We start from the raw sequence: 19,240 nt of genomic DNA on the forward strand, positions 1-19,240 counted from the left end.
GGTACCATTGCTGCCAGAAGCAGTCCAGCACATGACTGTCTTCTGACAAGTATTTGGCAGATGCTTTCACAATGTAGATGGATCTCCTGACTCTGCTGCTGGACCTGGTCTGGAGAGGTTGGCTTCTTACAGGTTTATGCCACTGGGCTACACAGTGTGTCTTTGGGCACTCTAGTGTCTGTTGAGACATGTGTCAGGGGAGATGCCTGAAACTGAAGGTTTCTAACCACCATTCAGAACCATCTAACACAGATGACTGTGGAAGCACACACTTGACACCTCTCCCTTCTTTGAGAGGAACTGCTGCAGGGAACAGTTCAAACCACAGGGTCTGATGAAAATGACACAAGTCTTTAGAATACATTGGTACTCCTAATGTAGACAGTCCTTCATTGAAGTTGTTAATGTATTTGCAGCTTTGGCTGAAGATTCTTGTGATGTTCCTGTGATTCACCTGGTCTGGCATTAAATTTGGCCAATAAAATCCCAAAGTTCTTACTTATATCATGTCCTAAATGCACAATATTGAAGCAACATGTTACATGGTGTTCCCCTTGGTTTGTACCCTTACCAAACCAGGATAATAATACTGCAGAAGTTGTCTGTGTCAATATGCCTACTTGCAACATTTCCACGGAACTACATGTTTTTTTGCACGAGCTCAACAGAATTTCTGTTAACATGTCTTCTTTGATATTGCTTTGCTCCTTCTCCCTAGAATTTTTCAGGATTGAATTCCTGAGAAGTAGAGCTTGAGAAAGAAAACGAACTTGTGGTTAGACTGACTGGATCTGCACCAAAACTCTAGAACAAGTTTCTGGTTTTACCAAATACAGTATATATGACCTGAGGCAAGCTATACTGCCTCTTTATGCTGGAATTTGTGATCTTGAAAGTGGGGATAATAATACTTTTTCTACATCATGGGATTCTTGAGAAGTAAAGTCCATTAACAGTAATGAGAACCTTAGTTAGAATGGAAGCAACCATCACACCTGTTTTCTGCAGGCATCAGATAAGGGTGTTGATCATCTAAACAACCTGCAGCTGAAACACCACCGCTGGGGCACTGGGACTGGTTTTCACTGCCCCTGTCTGTGCAAGCCTGATGCAGACATCGCTCACACTGTGTCCTTCTGAAGGCAAATTAGATGTAACCACACCTGGTACCTCAGTGGGCACAGATAAAGACCTCTTAGAAAAATGTTCAAAATCATTACAAAAAAAAAAAAAAAGAGAGTCAGGAAAAATAACAAAAAGCAACCATGCCGTCAGTTGTTGCAGGCCTTATTAATGACAGTAAATCTGTGCTGTTAGCAAGTGTAAATGTCAGGGATTCATACAGACTAAAAACAGATTAAGAGGTTTTGGATGATTTTTTTATATGCTTGATACCCTTTTCAGACTGTTTTATAACAGTTTGCAGGTATAGACCAGGTAATGTTCCATTCTACAGCTGGTCTTTCCAGTATCTTTCCCTGTGATACTGTCCAGTAACAGCTTACTGGCCCCTTGTTAGCACTGCTGCATTTTCCGTCCTGTCCTGTGCTGGTGAACCCACAGATGACACGCAAGACCAGGGCAAGCAGCGCATGGACGAGGTGGAGGAGGGTGGCAGCCTGTCTCTATGCGGAGAGCAGCAGCTCACAGCACCAAGGCATCCCTGGGTAAAGCTGCCAGCCGTACCCTGCCAGCAAGGAACGCCTGATCTTGTGCGTTCATCGTGTTTCTTATCTGGGTTGTTTGCCACCTTTAGCTTCGCCCCCGCCCCTTTTTTTCCTTCTTAAAAGACAGTATATGGTCCAGTGGAACAGAGTGGGGCGAGTTCCCTTCAGTGATGCCGTGCCTGTTCTGAATCAGTGAAGGGGTTATGGGCGTGGGGCCCATGATTAGCCATCACCCCTCCGCCAAGGTCAGGTTCACGTAGCTGTCACGGACTGAAGCGACTGCCGGGGGGGACGTAGGATGGGGAAGGTTACCAACGCGCGGATAAGGCTTGCTGCTCTCAGCAGATGGGGGTCAGGAGCCAGAGCCCCTCCTCTTCTCCTGGAGGCCTGGCTTTCCTGACCTGCGCTCCGCACCGCTTCGGGGCCTCTGCAACGCCGGCGCGACGCCGTGGCCAGCGGGCTGACAGCCGGTGAGCTGCGGGTGCTGCCTGCCGCCGAGCGCGCCCGCTCCTCACCGGCGGCCGCAGCAAAGCCATCGGAGGGGCGAGGCGCCGCCGGCGCCGTGGGGCGCTGCCAGCCCGGGGCCCGGTCCCCGCGGGGGGCGCGGCGCGGTGCGGGCCGGGGGGTCGGGGCGCGGCGGGCAGGGGGCGCTGCGGGGCCGGCCCCTGACGGCGGTTCAAAGCGCGGCGGCGGAGGAGGAGCGGGCGGCACATCGATAGGGCTGACGGGCAGCGGCAGCCGTCCCCGCCACCGCCCGGCCTCCTTTATCCCCTCCCCTCCCCGGCGCGCCCAGCCCAGCCGGCAGCGCGGAGCCGAGCGGGCCGGCCCGGGGATTCCCAGCCCGCGCCGCCGAGGTCGCCATCTTCACCCCCGACCTCGCCTCGGACCCCGCCGGCCGGGCTGCCGCCAGCCGGCCGGGACCGCGGGAGGGGGCCTGCGCCGCGCCGCGCCCGCCGCATGTGACCGCCGGGCGGTAGCGGCCTCCTCCGCGGATCTCGCCTGCCTTCTCCGCCCCCGGCGCGGCGGGGAGGGGGCGCGGGGCGCCCGGTGGCGGGGGACGGAGGTGCCGCGGCGCGGCGGGCAGACAAAGGAGCGGGCGCCGCCGTGGGCAGCGGTGAGTGGCGGGGGCAGGGGCGCGGGGGCCCTGGCTCCCACCGCCCCTCTCCCCCGGCGCGCCCGCGGAGCAGGTACCTGCCGGCGGGCCGGGCTTCGCCGCGGCCACTCCCTTCCCCGGGGGGGGCGCCGGCGCTCGGGCTGCCCCGGCGGAGGCGGGGGTGCTGCCCCTCCGCCGCCGCCCGAGAGCGCCGGTGTCCCCCGCACCGCCCTCCCTGCGGCCGGGCAGCGGCGAGCGAGGCCCGAGCGAGGTGCCCGGGGGCGGTGCGGGCCGGGCCGCGGGGCGGTGTGGCGGGGGAGCCTCCGGCCGCGGAGCCGCCGCCGCGGGAGCGGGCAGCGGGGCTGGCCAGCCGCGGGCGCGGCGAGCGATGCTGAGCGGCAATCCCGCCTGGGGCTGGGCAAAACGGGGCGAGCGACACATTTTCCTGGTGGGCGGCAAAAAAAAGATGGGGGGTGTGGGTGTGGGGCGGGCAGGTTTGAGGGCGGTGGGGTCTCGCTTTTTTCCCCTGGCGGGCGAAGCCTGCGGCGGCGGGGCAGGTGCTGCCGTGAGCAGGTGGGCGGGCGGCGGGAGCAGCGGGGCCGGGCCCGCCCGTGCCGGGGATGCCGCGGCGCCTCCCCGTCCGCCGTCCGCCGCCACCCCCGCGTCCCTGCAGCGGCGGGAGGGCGGCCCCCCGGCCCGCTGGGGAAGGGGGCGCCGGGCATCGCCGCCCGGGCTTCGTGGCGCAGCCAGAGCGGTGTGGGGTTTAACGCGCTTTTTTGGAATATGGCGCTTGTCTTGTGGGTTAAGCGTTGGGTTTTCAGGCAGTTACTCAAGTGTGTGTGTAACCTTGTGCGCTTACCGAAACCTTAAATCTTGCTTTCACAGGCCAAGAGAACATCAAGGCCGGCGACTTTTAACTGTGAAGTTGGATGTGCATTAAACTGTAAGTCTTGTGGTTTTGGTTTTGATCTTGGATGGATGAATGGAGTAATTCATGTTTGTGAGGCAGAAACTTCAGGAATAATTTGAATGAAACACTAAGCAAACTTCTCCCTCGCCCATTGCAAATATGGCCCTCCTGGACTGTGATAACTGGTTAAAAAATAGAAAAGTAAAGAAAATCCATAGAGCCTGAGGGGAGGGGTTGCCTTAAGCTCTTTTTTAAGGTATTTTTTTCTGGTGATCAGCCTTAATCCTCAAGGGCAGAGAGTCACCTTTTTAAGCTTAAATCAATGTATAAGAAACACCTGTAAGTATAATATTAGTATGTTTCTTTATATTTAACTGAAGTAATTGAGATTAGATGGTGCTCTTTTCCTCACTCATGAGGAATGTTTAGTCAATTAATTTGCTTAGGTAATCTGATAGTAATAGCTCAGTGAAGGTACAGATGCACCTCTGAGAGTTCTTTTATACCTTGTTGAAATAGAGATGCAGTTTTGAAAGATGTAATAAAATACTAGATTTCTACTGTAACTTTTGTTGAAGGGCGAAAGGGACTGTTGTAGATTAAATTGTAGAAAGTGATAAAGCAAATGATTATACCTACTAATGAACTAAGTAGCAGCTCAAATAAGCTAATGAGGTAATTCACTGTATAAATTTTATTATGTACCTAAACTTAATTGTGTGTCAATAGTTGCATCACTCGTCTTTTAAATTTAATGTCTCCCATTAGCTTGGGTGAGAAGCTGGAATCTGAAGTAGTTTTTCTAATGGGTAATACTTTATATGCTCTTTCTGCTTTGAGGAAAGGCTGTTATCATTTCCACAGCAGATCAGTTATTCTATGTTTAAGAAACTTCCTGGTGAAGTTTCTGTATATCTAGACCAAAGTTGCGTAGATCAGAAATGTCAGTGTACATACAGTCTATAAGACATTATATTACGTTTGTACACCAGCGGAGTGATGAACTCTGGAACTATATTTGTTAGGTATAGGTTGTCCAAAAATTGACAGTTTACTTACGGTGCCATAAAAAAGAAATCGTTTTGAAGCTTGCTAGTAGTTCTGACCTTATGAGCATGTCAGAAGTTCTGTGGTGGCTTGCAGTGTGGTGGTCCGTGGGAAGCCTTGTGGACGTGGTGACTTGTTGTGATAGGGAAAAGACAGAAATGTTTTGAACATCCCATCATAGTTTCTGTTGTCCAAAAAATGAGTTGAGTTGATTTAGAAATGGGAAGGGGAGAAGAGAAATGGGGGGTGTGTTCCAAATGGCTTTTGAAGTATGTGATGACTTTTACCTAGATATCAGAGCTTTCATTGCAGTGATAAAACATTAACCCTGGAGTAGTGTTGAGAAATCAGATCACATCCTATAGAGGCATTACAGTAAACAAGGAGTGTTAAATGTCTCATTTCATATTTTTTCCCCAACAAGAAGCATAATCACAACCTTTTACATTGCTAAGATTAATGGTTTGCGGTGGTAGAATAGTGTTAATCAGCATATACTGCTATAACTTATTGTCCACTTGGGAGGAGTTCATTTAACACCCAGGTAATTTGAGCAAGCTTTTTAGAGCAAACTTGCACAAATCCTTTAGATATTTGTGAGACGTTTTAACCCTTATAGGTGGGATGCGAAGGGGTTTATTTTTTTGTCTTTTCAGTTAAGATTTATTGCTAGAATTACAATACACAATTAGAAAAATACATTTTCTTTACACTATTGATGCATAATTACAAGGAAAACATATTTCGTTCTGTAGTATGTGACTGAGGTGACAGTTTCTTGGAGTTCAAGAATTTTTTTTAAACTGTTAAGAGTAGTATTGAAGTGTTGAGACATTTGCTTTACTTAACGTGATTTTAGACCAACCTTTAGGCATGAAGCGTAATGTGGAATTAAATTACTCAGTGTTTAAAAAAAAAAAACAAAAAAATCCCAGTAAAATACTTCTTTTGCAGGTAGTTTGGGGTTTGGGTTTTTCTTATTATTTCTTTTTTGGTAGACTTGGCTCATTGTGGAGTAGCAAATTATATGTAAGCTTAGCATGCTGTATTGCTAAAGTGAATTTCTTGCCAGTCTGTTTTGCAAACACTCTCATGCTGTGTGTTAGCATTACGTTCAGAAACCCACTGTGTTCTGGTCAGCGTTAACTGAGTATTTGTGTAGAACTAAAATACCACTGACTTTGCAGTTACTTTTGATGATACTTTGACTATTCAAATTAGCTTTCAGCAACTTAGTTGCAGCTCTTGATTATACTTGACAACCTGACTCCAGGACCTGAGCAGCAATTTCCCATGATATTCATTGCTCAACACATGTTTTTACTAGATATGGTTCTAGCTAGATATGGTTAAAGACTGTTGCTTCACATAAACATACTTCTGAAAGACCCTGTTATCTTTGTTTACCACCTTTTCTCTGGGTGTCTGTCTCACTGTACACCTCTGTGTGTGCTCAGATAGAAAGCAAGGGTGAAGACTAGTGTGGCCCTTTGTAAAGGTTTGTACCTTGCTGTGTTGTATTCATTAAAATGTGTTTGCTAGTAACTACCATGTGTTTAATATTAGTCGTCTTGTATCTCCTAATCGTAATATTGGCCTGTAAAGCAAAATAACTGAGTTTTAAAAGAACTGAGGGTGTTGTGAAAGTGTTAGTCGCTATTTTGATACAATATTTTGTCAGATAAATGCTTCCTTATATATGCTGAAGGACTGTAGGGAATTGGCTGCTGTTTACTCCACAAGTGTAGCTGGTACATGTAGGCCTGTATTCTAACGCAATTTTCTCAGTAAAGTATACTTAGCAGGGTTAATGTGAAGGAGGTTAATATTATAGCTGTCTCACTTTATTACTGTTGCGTTAGTTACATGATGATGACTGCAAAACTAAATGTTTTTTTTTCTTCCCCCCCCCCCCCCCCCCCAAGAATACATTTTTGAGTAGACTAGATAGAGTTGGAGATGCATTAGAAATGCAGGGACCTGGCATTCTTTCCTATAGTCGATCCTGGGAGGGAAATGAAGGAGGGAGGGGGAGGAGGAATGTATCTCTGAAGGGTGTTAGCCCTGAGATGGATAGATTCCTTTTTTTTAAAAAAAAAAACAGTAAATCTGAAGAGAGGCTTTTGAGCATTCACAATCACTTAAAGGTTTCAAGATATTTTGATGAAGCAAGTCTGTCTTGCATGATTAGTGTCTCCTGTTTTGTTGCATGACTAATGATGATGGCAAGAAATAATGACAAATCCAAGGAACAAGCAACCTTGAACAAATGAAAGTGGGTAAGAGAGCATGTTGAAGCAGGGGCTTCATATAAAGAGCAGACTGAAGAGGAAGTTTAGTAGTGAGAAAGCTGACCTTTATTAACAAACAGAATGTAGGAAGTTTAGGCTGGTGAGTGTCTTCCAAGAGGGTCTGTTCTCCAGTACCTGTTACATAGCTGGGTAACTCTGCCTGAAAAGTGCTTTGGTCTCTTCAGTTCAGTGTTTTGTGTGTGGTTAGAGGTGAATGTGAGATGAAATTACTAGTCCAAGGGTAATTATTGCCCCAAGGGGAACCAAGGTTTCCCTTGATCGCTTCTCGTCAGCTCCAAGAGGAAGAGGAACTCTTTTGCCTGTAATGAAGGCACAGTTAAGGGAGTGCACTACTTCAGCGTGCTCTTCCATCTTTGTCAGTCTCACATTAACAGAAGGGTTTAGAAGGGAGGTGTGGGGAGGAAGATTTAAAGTATCAATGCGATCTTCAGCAGGTTTTGCAGGCTTCCTCCTAGAAACATAACTGTCTGTATTAACTTCCTTCTCTAGTTTAGTTAGGTTTCTGTCCAATCAGATTGGTGATATTTGTCGTAAGGTGTCAGGGAGAACTGGTACCTTCTCTTTGCATGTGCAGTAGTGCTGCAGAGTGGTCCAGGGGAGAAAGCAAGCTGCGGACAGTTGCACTGCCTCAAGAGCTAGGAACTTTTTTCAACTTGCTTCAAAGTTACAGTATATTCAACATACAAGTGAAATGATCTCTGTGGGTTGTGTTCAAAGGATAACTTGTTATACAAAGTATGGATCGTGATATAGGCCAATATCTAGTAATGTCAAAGGTCTATTGGGTTGCAGTTACCTGGGCACTTGATCTGATCCTGTGGTTATTGGAAAAATGTCAGCTTAGTCCTTCACTGCACAGAATTTGAATTCTCTCCCCACAATATGTAAATTGTAGCAGAAATGTCATGACCCATCACGAGGTTTGTTTGCACTGTATAAACCATCGCCTGTATGTTGGAGGAGAGGTGCTGGAGGAGAAATTGCAGTTCATCTTTATAGTAAAAGAGAAACCTCCATCTAAACAATAAGGGGCCTCTGATGCTGTGAGAAGATTACACATGGTGATGACCACTCTGATCCAATAATTTTTCACAGCAAAACACTTACAGTACTTACAGTTGCACTTTAGGCAAGTAGAGATAAAATGTTGTAAGTATCCTTAACCGTTGAGGCTAAAACAGATAGCTGTTTGTTTTATCAGTATATAAAACACAGTACAAGGGCAAAATGATGCATGAATCAAGTAGCTGATTAGAGACTGCATCATTGTTTGCTGGGTATTTTGGTGTCTTTTGCTTCTTTACAACTTACTGTATAACTCAACATGCTTTTTTTCTAACTATACATGGCTTGAACTTTATCACTTATTACACAAAGTCTAGAAATGTATTCTTAGGAAAACTTTCTTTCCATAGAATAGAAAGTGTGTTGTCACCAAAGCCTTCCCAGTCAAAATCCCAATTGTTCTCATAGAAAAAATAAGCGTGTCTGGTTTCTGAATGAAGTTGGTGATTTCTGTGTTAAACTTAGTGCCTTTTCTGTCATAAAGTAAAGCCTTATCTTTGTATGAGCTTCATATACTTTTCCTTCACTTCCTTTTTGGAAGAGGATCTTTTGTATTGGAAGGAGGATCTTGTACTCACCCATGGAATGTGGAGACTTGGGCAGAAATAGGACTTTCATAAATTGCAGTTGGCTGCTTTGTCAGAACAGTCATACTAATAAGTGCTGAAATATCACATGGAGAAAACTGTTACACCTATTGGTTGCTTTTATCTTATGGGTCATGTTCAATAACTCTTGTGCTGATTGATAACATCTTTTAGTCGGCCCCATAAGATGCAGCTATTGTCATCAAACACCATTTGCTAAAGGAATTCCACCTGCTCCTTTAAAGCTTCCTGAGAACAATTTTTCATCTGAACTCAGCTACCTATTTCTTCTTAGCCCTTCAAGTGAATGGTATTTTGCCTTGATTTTCCATACTGAAGTTCTTTTCTAATAAGCTGAATTTTATAAGGTTTTTTCTGCGTTAAGATAATAAAAATAAACTAAAACTGATGTAAGAAAGCAGTTTGAAGTTAGCAGTAGTCCTGTTCACCTGAACTGTATAAAGAAATTGTGAGATATGATAGGAAGTGTTTTTGTAGCCAAAAGTATGTGTATTTCAGAAACAGTTTACCTGTTTTATTTAGTGGTGACATATCCAAGAAGTCAATCTACAGTAGACTGAAGTAAAGGTTTAGAAATACCAGTTTTAAGTAACCTTTAATTTTTAAGGGGAGGGAGGGGGGAGCCAGGAATGATCTTCAAATAACTGCTTTAGTTTCAGTATTTCATGCACTCCTTGCTCATCAGTGGGGTTTTTTTGTGTATTTGTTTGGAATTTTTATTGTCCTCAAGCATATAGGGGGAATAATTTGTGGAGCTAATGGAAGACTAAGGCAGTAGCTCTGTGGCATTCCTTTGTTTTCTTTTTTTGTTGTTGTCCAATCAAAAATTCATCTTACCTGAGATCTCACACGGGGAGCCTGCCACTGATCACATCATTGTTACAGCCAGGGCTTGTTGCATTTCAAGTCCGTTTTATTTCAGTGTTGAAATAGTGACTTATTCTGAAAGGTAAATCTAGGTATGTCCAGCTCTGTTACTTGATGCAATTTTAACTTGGTTTCTGCTGAGCTGTCATGATGCTCTTGAAAAGTGTTAATTGGACTTAAGACTGTGTTGAGGTGAGTTTGAAGGGGCACTGTGTCAGTACAGCTACTCTGTCATGAAAAGTGATTGATTATAACTCATTCTTTTTCCTCCATGGACTGTCCCACAGGGTCCACCATTGCCAAGCTTCCTGTGAGGGCTCTAAAGAGTAGTCTGTAAATCCTTCCATCAGCATCTCTTCTTCACCAAGTGGTGCTTCCACTTAGCACCGGCCTTTCCTGCAAAGTCAGTAGGAGTGGGGAACTCGGTGGGAGTGGTGAGGCATGCCTTTCAGTTGTGTTTCAAGTTGAACCCTGACTATGATGAATTTAAGTGAACCTTTCATTGAGATCCTAAATATGTTACAGTTGTGTTGGTGAAGAAAGTCAACTGCATCTCTGCAAGAATGCATTTGCAAGGGTATAGTCATTACCTGCAGGTAGCAGTTATGGTCTTGTCTTGTCCCTGCTGTTTCTTCATTAGAATTGCAATATAGTTGTATCCCAAGGTGCTTACAAACTAAAGTATGAAACATTATTGCTGTATATACAAGAAAACACAGATACCAGAGGTTGTGGTGGAATTGTTTAATCTGTTGTTTGGTTGGGGCACAAACAACCAAGAATTGTTGCCTTTGCTCCCAGTCCTATGCCCCCTATGATGTCAGGGTATGTACGTGTTCCCAGTAACATGATCCTCATTTCTTCAGACATATAATTAAGTTCCTCATTTCAACAGAAATATAAATAAGAAATAAATATTTCTTATTTATATTTCTGTTGGAAATTGTAATAAATAAAAGGAAAATGCATCAAGAGTGATTCCACTTGTGGGAAACTCACAACAGGCATGAACCTGTTGTAGTCCAAACAAGTGTGCATTTCAGTGAGATAGTATATAAATTAAAAATTCCTTTAAAAGAAACACGTTAGTCTGAAAGTGACACTTCCATAGATAGCTAGTCAGATGTTGACAGAGATAATGGGCAAGTCTAGGTTATGCTTTTTATACTGAATATATGCTGTTTCTTTTCTAGAATCTTTAAACTCGGCTCCCTTCCTTCCAGGGACAGAAAGCATAATGTGAAAGCTTTGTTGCGTTGTTTGTACTGATTGAGGTCATGTTAAGATGTTTTTGTCAGTGTTCTTCTGTAAAGGCAGTCTGACCAGACTATCTGTGGCTTATTGTCTCTGTAACTTTATTTGTGTTAGCGTTTATTCAAAGATGCTGAGAGCATTTCAAATACTGTACTGTTCCAAAATCCCAGGCAGCAAATCTTGCAAATCACCATGGTAATGTGTATGTGTGGGAAGAAGGTTAAAGTCAGAATCTGCATTAACAGAATCTGTTAATGCATATGCTGAGTGCCACTAGCATTGCTTGGTCTTTGATGTAGATATTTTCTTCACTTAATTAAAACCAAAGTAATACAATGCAGCTAATACTGCTTGTAGTCTGATTTCTGATTTTTTTTTTTTTTGTGATTCTGAAACAAATCCACTAAAATAATGAGATACACGGGTAATCACAGAGTCTTCTTTCTGTTCAGGAAATGGCATATAAGAATCTTGTAATCTAGCAAAAAAACTTCAAAATTTCTTTGTTGCCTCTTTAACAACTTATGGATAGGCTTAAAAGTCAGTGTTTTAGAACTAGAGCAACACACCAAGGACACTTACTACTGGTAGCTCAGGTCCTGGTGATTTCTGCCGAGTTACTGTAAATGTTTAAGGATCTTGATTTTGAGTAAGCCTGTCTGGATGCTTTTGCACATGCAGTTGTTACCTTGGACACAGAATTAGTTCTGAAGTGTAGTCAATGATAGTTTAAATAGTAATAATACAAAAAAAAAAAAAACAAACACAGGAGCTGTGTTCTTTTCTAAGGTGCTGAAACTGTTTCTTAGTAATTTACCCTTGTTTGGTCAGTGCTGACATCAGACCTTAAAGTTCCTATGAATTGCTTTGTGTGGGGGACAGGAGGAATTACATCTGGCATTTCTTGGGTCTTTACTCCTGTAGTCTAAATAAACTGAAAAAAATGGGAGACTTGGATGAAGGATTATTTATTTTCTCTGTTACTGTATTGATTGTCTCAAATTTTAATGAGTTGCAGTTACTTACTGGTTTAAAAATACTGTCCCACTGCTACTGAGAATTACAGAGGAACTGATACTGGTTCAAAATGCCAGGTTATAATGACTGCAGTGTTAGATGGCCTGACAGAATGGGTTTCTTCATTCTTTCATTGCATAGGTGAATCCTATAGCAAAGCTGCCAAGAGGAATGTGGAGCTGAAATGCTCTCTCTGTGTCAGATGTCAAATGCATGAGGGGAGGGTCATGAGAGCTGAGTGTGCCACCAGCAGAGTGGAGTAATTAGCCTGGCATGACATGAATACTCAGTCAGACTGTCCTGAACTTAGCTGTTGGTTTGAGTTACCTGTGTGTGCATTTACATCACTGAGTGTGTTTTGATTTTTACAGTGCTATTCACTTGTTATGTGCAGTCTGTCATAGTAATAATGCTTATTACTATGGTATTTTTCTTCAGAATGCCAGGCCTCCTTTCAAGAGAGTGAGTGTGGGAAGTGATGACTTTGAAAGTCTTTGCCTTGGGAAAACAAGTTGCAGTATTTCAAGGCTGATTTTGTGAAAGCTGAACTCCGCTGTGTAGACTGTGGAGCTGTTTGTATAGCTAGAGACTTCCTGGGTCCTTTCTTTGCTTGTTGATGATGTTTAGTGTCTGCTGACAAGATATCTCTCTTTCTAGTTCTTTAAAAGACAAAACTTCAGGGTCAGTAGGACTTCAAACAATGTTTTTTTGTTCTGTTGATAACCTTGATCTGTCTACTCCTGTTAGGTGTAGGATTTGCAGTAGCACACAGGTTGATTGTCACCTGTGTGATTTTAAAGCAGACAGGCAAGGGATTATTCATAGTATTATTCATGAAGCAAAAATTTAAGTAAATTACATCCTTTAGCTGATAAAACAGTTAAGCTATTCATGTCAGGTTCTCAAAGTCTGTGTTGGCAAGTATGAAAACACAGTACCTGCTTCTGAAGAATGTACTATTAATTGCACCTTCCTCCCACTAAACCCCCTGATGGCAATGCCCTCTTTCAGCTATGTCCTTATGAAAAAAGGTAAGCCTTTGCATGCAGTGAAAGAGTTATCACTGTTAGATTTAGGTTATATGGCAGTAAAATAATCTGAAAAAGAGGTATTAATGCAGATACTTTTTCTTTCCCTTTATGAAAGGCTTAGCCTCTCAAACATTGTAATACATATTGAGTGTCTCCATGCTACGAATCCAGCGTGTCTAATTGGGCTGAAATACAAGATTTCACATCTTACATAGCTGAATTTTTGTGCTCCCAGCTTCTGACCCAGGTATCTTTCGGTCTTCTCCTTAGTGTGTTCATACAGCGTAGTCCATCCATCATCCAAATAGACACACCTGTGTCACTGACGAGCCAAAGAATCTCATTAGAACAGAGAAGAATAAGAAAGCTTGATGCTAGCACAGATAAACATGACCTGGAGGTCAGCCTTCTATGTGTCTGACTCAGTAGCTTCCAAGAGGATTATTTGCCTTTTTTTCATGCAGAGATTTCTGGAGGCCACTGGAGATAAATGTAAACATAAAATGTAAACATTTTATACATTTATACATTTCAAAAATATCTAAATTTCTTAATGTTGCTATCTTCTAAGTATCTCTCAAAAATGGTGTTTGAGGTGGGGAAAAGGTATTCAGGGAGACATTCACATAGGCTATTGTATCAAGTTCTCTTCTAGGCAAAGCTGGTTAATTGAGGTATCTTCCTGCTTCAGATGGATGTAAGTGTAAACCCCATCTCCACGTTGTCATCTAAAGGACTCTAATTTTGAGACTTACGTTCCTCTGATAGGAATGGTAGAAACTAAAATGAGCTTTCATGATTCTTTGTGCCTCAATTTACATTTCATGTTATATACCTTCCAGCTCTTTTGTTTCCAGATATGCACAGCTCTGAACTCATTGACAGCTATTAACTATTTACATTTATTATGGCTCTATTAAAATAATTAGTGTACCAGTTATAAGCTTCATAATGAAATTATAAAATATTCTCTGCTGGCTAGTTTTCTGTATTTATATGACTTTGCCATTGACAGGAATGGAACAATGGTGGTAAATCTGTGTGTATATACTATATATGCCTATACAGATAAGAAAATTGTTTAGCAGGGGCAAAGTATCCTTGGTATGTTTTACATTTCTGTTTTTAATAATTTGAAAAAGGATAAAGAAGTCGGGTGTTCAAGATAATGAAACCCAATATAGAGTTTAGATTATCATTTTCTTATGGATAAACTGGTGAAACTGCTGAAGTTCAGTGTCTGTGGTTTTGTTTTCAATGGAAAGGACTGAATGTTTGTAGGCTATTTAACTCTTCATCTATTGCAAACTCATGGCCTCTTTAGCTTAGAAAACACTTTATTCTTAAGAGACAAATGCATTCTTAAATCTTACACTTACGTAGTGTCTTTAAGTTTTTTATCAAATTTCAACCTGTTCGTGTAATTAGAAAATTTAGAAAACGTTATGAGGCTGCACTAATGATTTTTTTTCTCTGAATTTGATACACTTAGTAACAGCATTAATTTTCTTAAATCTGTTAATGCTTATGACACTTCTGTAGCTGCCTTATCAGAATAGACTTCATTGGCGTTTATGTTCTTTGAAAGAATGTGTAGCTCTTCAGTGGAAGCATTGTACTAACAGATATGTTTCAGCCTTCTAAGGTGATCTGTATGTCACTTATCATATTGATTTATGCTTTGACATCTTTATTTTCATTCACAGGTTTTATACCGATCTTCTCAAAAAGGCAAATATGACTTTTAAGCTGTGATGGACTAAGTAAAATAAGAAATAATTTGAGCAGATAATGCCAAGATAATGATGAAATTCCCTACTAATGTTGCAACATTAGCGATTTCTTGTAACTGGTTAAATCAGTAATTTGATTATTACGTAGAAATACAGGAGGTATACTGAATTATTCACTCTGAAAACAAGGCTTCAGACAATCATAAAGCTTCAGATTCTCATGCAAATGCTAACACTTGCTATTTATAACTGACATTCTGAATGAATGAGGGATGTAGTGCAAGTCTGCAATAAGCTGCCCAGACTTCATAGAAAGTGTTTACACCTTGATTAGTAATGTGCCTTGGCAGTACCTGCAAACAACTGTTCTTTCCACTCTGCTGGCTCTTACTCTATACTAGTTCATTTAATAGCCTTTCAAGCCAGAAGGCTACCATTTATAGAAGTGGTTTTGTGAACTACATTGTCCATTAGGATGTGGGTTTAGTCTATAGGCTTCATTCATCTGGAACTCTAGCTGTGACACGCTGACTTTAAAACTACTGTTCCAGATCTCATTTGTGACTGACTTCTAAAAATGTTATTTTATAAGGATGGATTTCATTGTGCTGTCTTGCTTCTCTTACAGTATGGCCCTAGATTTTTAATACTACAATTTAAGAAAGTAGAAATATTTTTTTTCTACTTAGTCTTTTTTTTTTTTTTTTTTTTTAAGGAGAGGAGTGGAAGAAGACTCTTGGCTTGGAAGTTTTAAGTATAGATAGTCTTATATTTACCTCATTTGTATAAATATTGTTACATACTGAAATGGCTTATACAGAATTGGTCTCTACATACTGCTAGGGTGTTATGTGTGCTATTAATGTGTACTCTATGCTAACATCTTATAGTGTAGAATTGTCTCAGTTTTCTCTCAGTAGAATTTACTAATATGAATCTTTCTCCACTTTGATTTTAGTTGCATTGCATTCAAGTGATTAGGTCCATGTTTAACTACAGTTAAATTAGTTGGTTCTCTTATCTATATGTCAGATATTGTCCACAGAGTCTTTAACTAGAAGGCAGCCAAGTTGCAGTGACAATTCAGTTACAAGGTTGACATCTACTCTAAAAGTGCATGCTCGACTTGCTGGCTTTAAGGATTTTGCTTGCTTTCTGGTTGAACTTTAGGCAGCTAATGCAGTGTCGTGTGTTACCAGCTGTTTGCTCAGCTGTTTTGCCTGAGGACCAGTTTATTGTGTTACGGTTATTTCACCAGGTGAAAGAAAGATAACCAGAACTCTGCTCATTCTGTGATAATAATATTACATATTATTCTGAATATAGTTTATGTGGAGCCCAAGCATTATATTGAAGTGTTTTCCCTGTGTGCCCCTGCCACTACGTTGATAGCCTCCTGCTTTGCCCTGACTAGGTGTCCCATCTTTGGGAGCTGTAGCTTGCTAGCCCTTCATCCAGTAACTCTACACCTTTTATATAGTATGTCAAGCTTATTTTTCTGTCAATTCAAGTTCATTTTTGTCTCCCCTTCATTATTCTGAGGTAAGTAAAGATAAACAAACTAAAAAAACTGTTGTCTGACTTCTTAGGCAAAGGGAGGAGACTGGTCTCAGTCTTCCCACAGACTCTTCTTGTGTCACTGTCAGGGCTATGCAATCATCAAACATTACTTTCACGAAGGCGGTTATAGCCAATTCCTAATACTGTTCCTCTTAGTAATCCACTGTTGTGAAGTGTTTCTTTTTTGACCACCCAGATTTGTAGCCTAACAAAAACAGTGATCAAAGCTTTCTGTCTCTTGACTTGTGACACTGCCCAGACAGGTTTCCCCCACTTCCCTCTTTTCCTCCCCAGCATTCTTCTCTTGATTTACTATTTTTCTTCATTTGTTGTCTGTTTTACCTGCTGTCATCTACCTCTGTTCTTTGTCCATAAATTTTGTGACATTTTTTCTGAAAACTACAGGGGTAAAGATAAAAATTCCTTAATGACACTTTTTAAATCTAGCTTATGTCAGTCTGAGTAAAAGAATAGAAGACTTAGTTCCCTAGTTTGTGAGCAAGGAAGGGCTAAAGTATGACAAACAAGCCTCCAGTGAAAGTTGGCAAGCGAATGTCTTGCCATGTGGCATGAAAGACAAAATACCAGGAAGCTCAAGTGTAGAAGAGGGGGATGGTGGTTTGTTGTTTGGTTTTGTTTTAAATAAAATCTGCAAAACATTACCCTACCTAACATAGGAAAGGCATCAAACTTAATTTACTACTACTTTTACCTTATTTTATATGAACATTTGGAGTGTGAACTGGATTGTTTGGAGTTTTCAGCTTTCCTTACTGATTTCGTCTGTTTTGAAGCCAATTTCTGATACATGAATTCTGTCATGGCAGTTTGTCGTTACAGTGGATGCTCTCTCAATACAGGGGTGTTCTGGTGGTTTTTGTGTGTGTTTTTGTTTGGGTTTTTTTTTTTTTTTCAAATACAGGTTTAGCACCAGTAAATAATCTGCAGTTACTTCAACAGCAGATTCTAGAGCAGTGATTCTTCTCTTTGCTCAGAGCCAGCTCTTACGAATGTGTTTCCTTTCTGTTATTGCCTGCAGTACTTGTAATCTGCCCTTCCTTTTACTGAGAACTGCTGAACCTGCTAGCAGATGTCATGGACAATAATTCAATAACAAACTTGTTTGCTAAACCTCACACATGTCATGAGACTTAACTGTCAAGTTACACATTATTATTGGGTACTTAGTACAAACTAGTTATTTCCTGAACTACCTAGTATTGCTAGTGATCTGAAGACTGATCAGTAGAAAGGATTATCTAACTAATCTTGCACACAAAAATGGTGGAATATATATCTGGTTTAGGGCCTCTCCACCACCCCCTCCTAATAGTAACACTTGACCCCAGCAAAGGGAGCAGCCAACTGAGTAGTTATACTTTTGAATCCATGCTCCTTTATTTCCTTTAACTATGTCATATATATATATACACAAATTATATGTATATTTTTTAAACAGTGTGTAAACCTTAGGATAAGAATAAAGAGTACCTGAGAGTGCAAAAGTCAGTGAAGTTTTCTTCGAACGCTGCAGTGAACAAGGTAGCCTCTAATTCTTGAATTCATTCACAAATTACAGCAGCTGAGCTGTTCTGACATATGTGGTGCTCTGCAAGGCAGAAGAGTTGGAGAAACTCCTGACTGTTGTTGGTAGCTGTTTTCTTCATGCTAACATGAAGTTACTTTGTTCTGTGTTATATTTGCATTAGGAGCTGTAATATATAGTTACTTATACCATTTTTTCCCTCCTTCTTTGATCTCTAGAATTGGGGATCTCTTCAGTGAATAACTTGCTGCTTAAAGAAAGGACCAGAGTAACGGAAGTTCTGAAATTCAGGTAGGCAATACTCTAAGTTTACTTTTAACTTTAAATGTTGAGGGAAACATAGGTGACAGACCTGTGGATATTCATTGTGGTACCAAAATCGTCAAAGCACAATAGGGATTTTAACCTTAAGTAGATTGGGTCTGGTTTCATGGCTTTTCTCATGAATTCTAAGAAGCGTTTCAAGTGAGCCCCTGGTGAGAAGTCCAGAAGAACTATGCTATGCAAATGTCTTTTGTGCTCCTAATAAAAACAGATTGATTAATATTCATATCTAATTCAGACTGACTTTGACAGGAGGTCCAAGTACTTTGTGACCCTCAATTAATTTAACAAATTATTTTTGACACCATTAAATTGTCTTGTTGCCCCAACAGACTCTGGTATTTGTGGTATGTTCGGTCACATATACTTTTATCTAGAGGTCCTTCCCTAATTTTCTTACCAAAGTATATTCTCAGTAGATTTGCTAATTACTTTGTCAGTTTCGCATTCCTATTCCTTTATGCAAAGTAAGGCTTCTAAATCGATCTCCAATACTTCAGTTCTTCAGTAAGATGTCAAAACTCCTTTGGTGTTCTTTGTGTGATACCTTTCATGACTTTAACAAATAAACAATTGTAATTTAGTATCATATGCTATTGTTTATTGTGGTTTGCTGAGTTTTGAAGGACCTATCCAACTTGTCTTTATTACTTTCTATGTCCCATCAAGTTTATGTGCTTTGGTGTGGTGTTAAATAATGTAAATGAATGACCAGTGGCTTTAGTCAGCTGAATTTGCCTCCAGCAAAATTCTGGGATAGATTTATTCCTATTCAGCTTCAGTAAGTAATATGATTGCAGCGCGTTTATGTAGGTTTAATTTCTGTGGATTACGTGAGTAATGAGGGAACAACTAAACACTGAAATTATTGCTGGTTTCTTATGAGCTCAGTTCTGTACAGCAGCTTTAAATTTAGAAGCTTGTAAATTCTACTTCAGTGTGTTCTTTTACTGTTCCCTGTTTTACTGTCTAAAAATCCAAATGAACTGTGGAGAAGGATTCTGTTAGGTAACAGTACTTTAGGAAATGTGCATAAAAGTCTCTTACACATTCTGCTCCCTCGGAAAGAGGTGTGGCTTGTGGAACACATTGTGCAATTCTCTGCATTGAGAGCAAAGCCTGCAAAACACTGTTTAATGTCTCGGGTACTACCTAATAAATATCTTTCTATTTTACCTTCTGAGCACCATTCATGAAATATGTAAT

The 19,240-nt window shown here is 41.4% G+C and overlaps 1 protein-coding gene across 1 annotated transcript in view; it reads left to right on the forward strand.

The window, feature by feature from the left end:
- Window positions 1-2,420: 2,420 nt before the first annotated feature.
- The window catches only part of CDC42SE2 (CDC42 small effector 2), an 84,476-nt gene continuing 67,656 nt past the window's right edge, over window positions 2,421-19,240 (forward strand). The window contains exons 1-3 of the mRNA XM_056324269.1: window positions 2,421-2,781; window positions 3,646-3,703; window positions 17,929-18,001. The gene's annotated coding sequence lies outside the window, so the exon portion shown is untranslated. The remainder of the gene's footprint in view (window positions 2,782-3,645; window positions 3,704-17,928; window positions 18,002-19,240) is intronic.

The sequence above is a fragment of the Falco biarmicus genome, chromosome Z (genome assembly GCF_023638135.1).
Source record: "Falco biarmicus isolate bFalBia1 chromosome Z, bFalBia1.pri, whole genome shotgun sequence".
Lineage (NCBI taxonomy): Eukaryota > Metazoa > Chordata > Aves > Falconiformes > Falconidae > Falco > Falco biarmicus.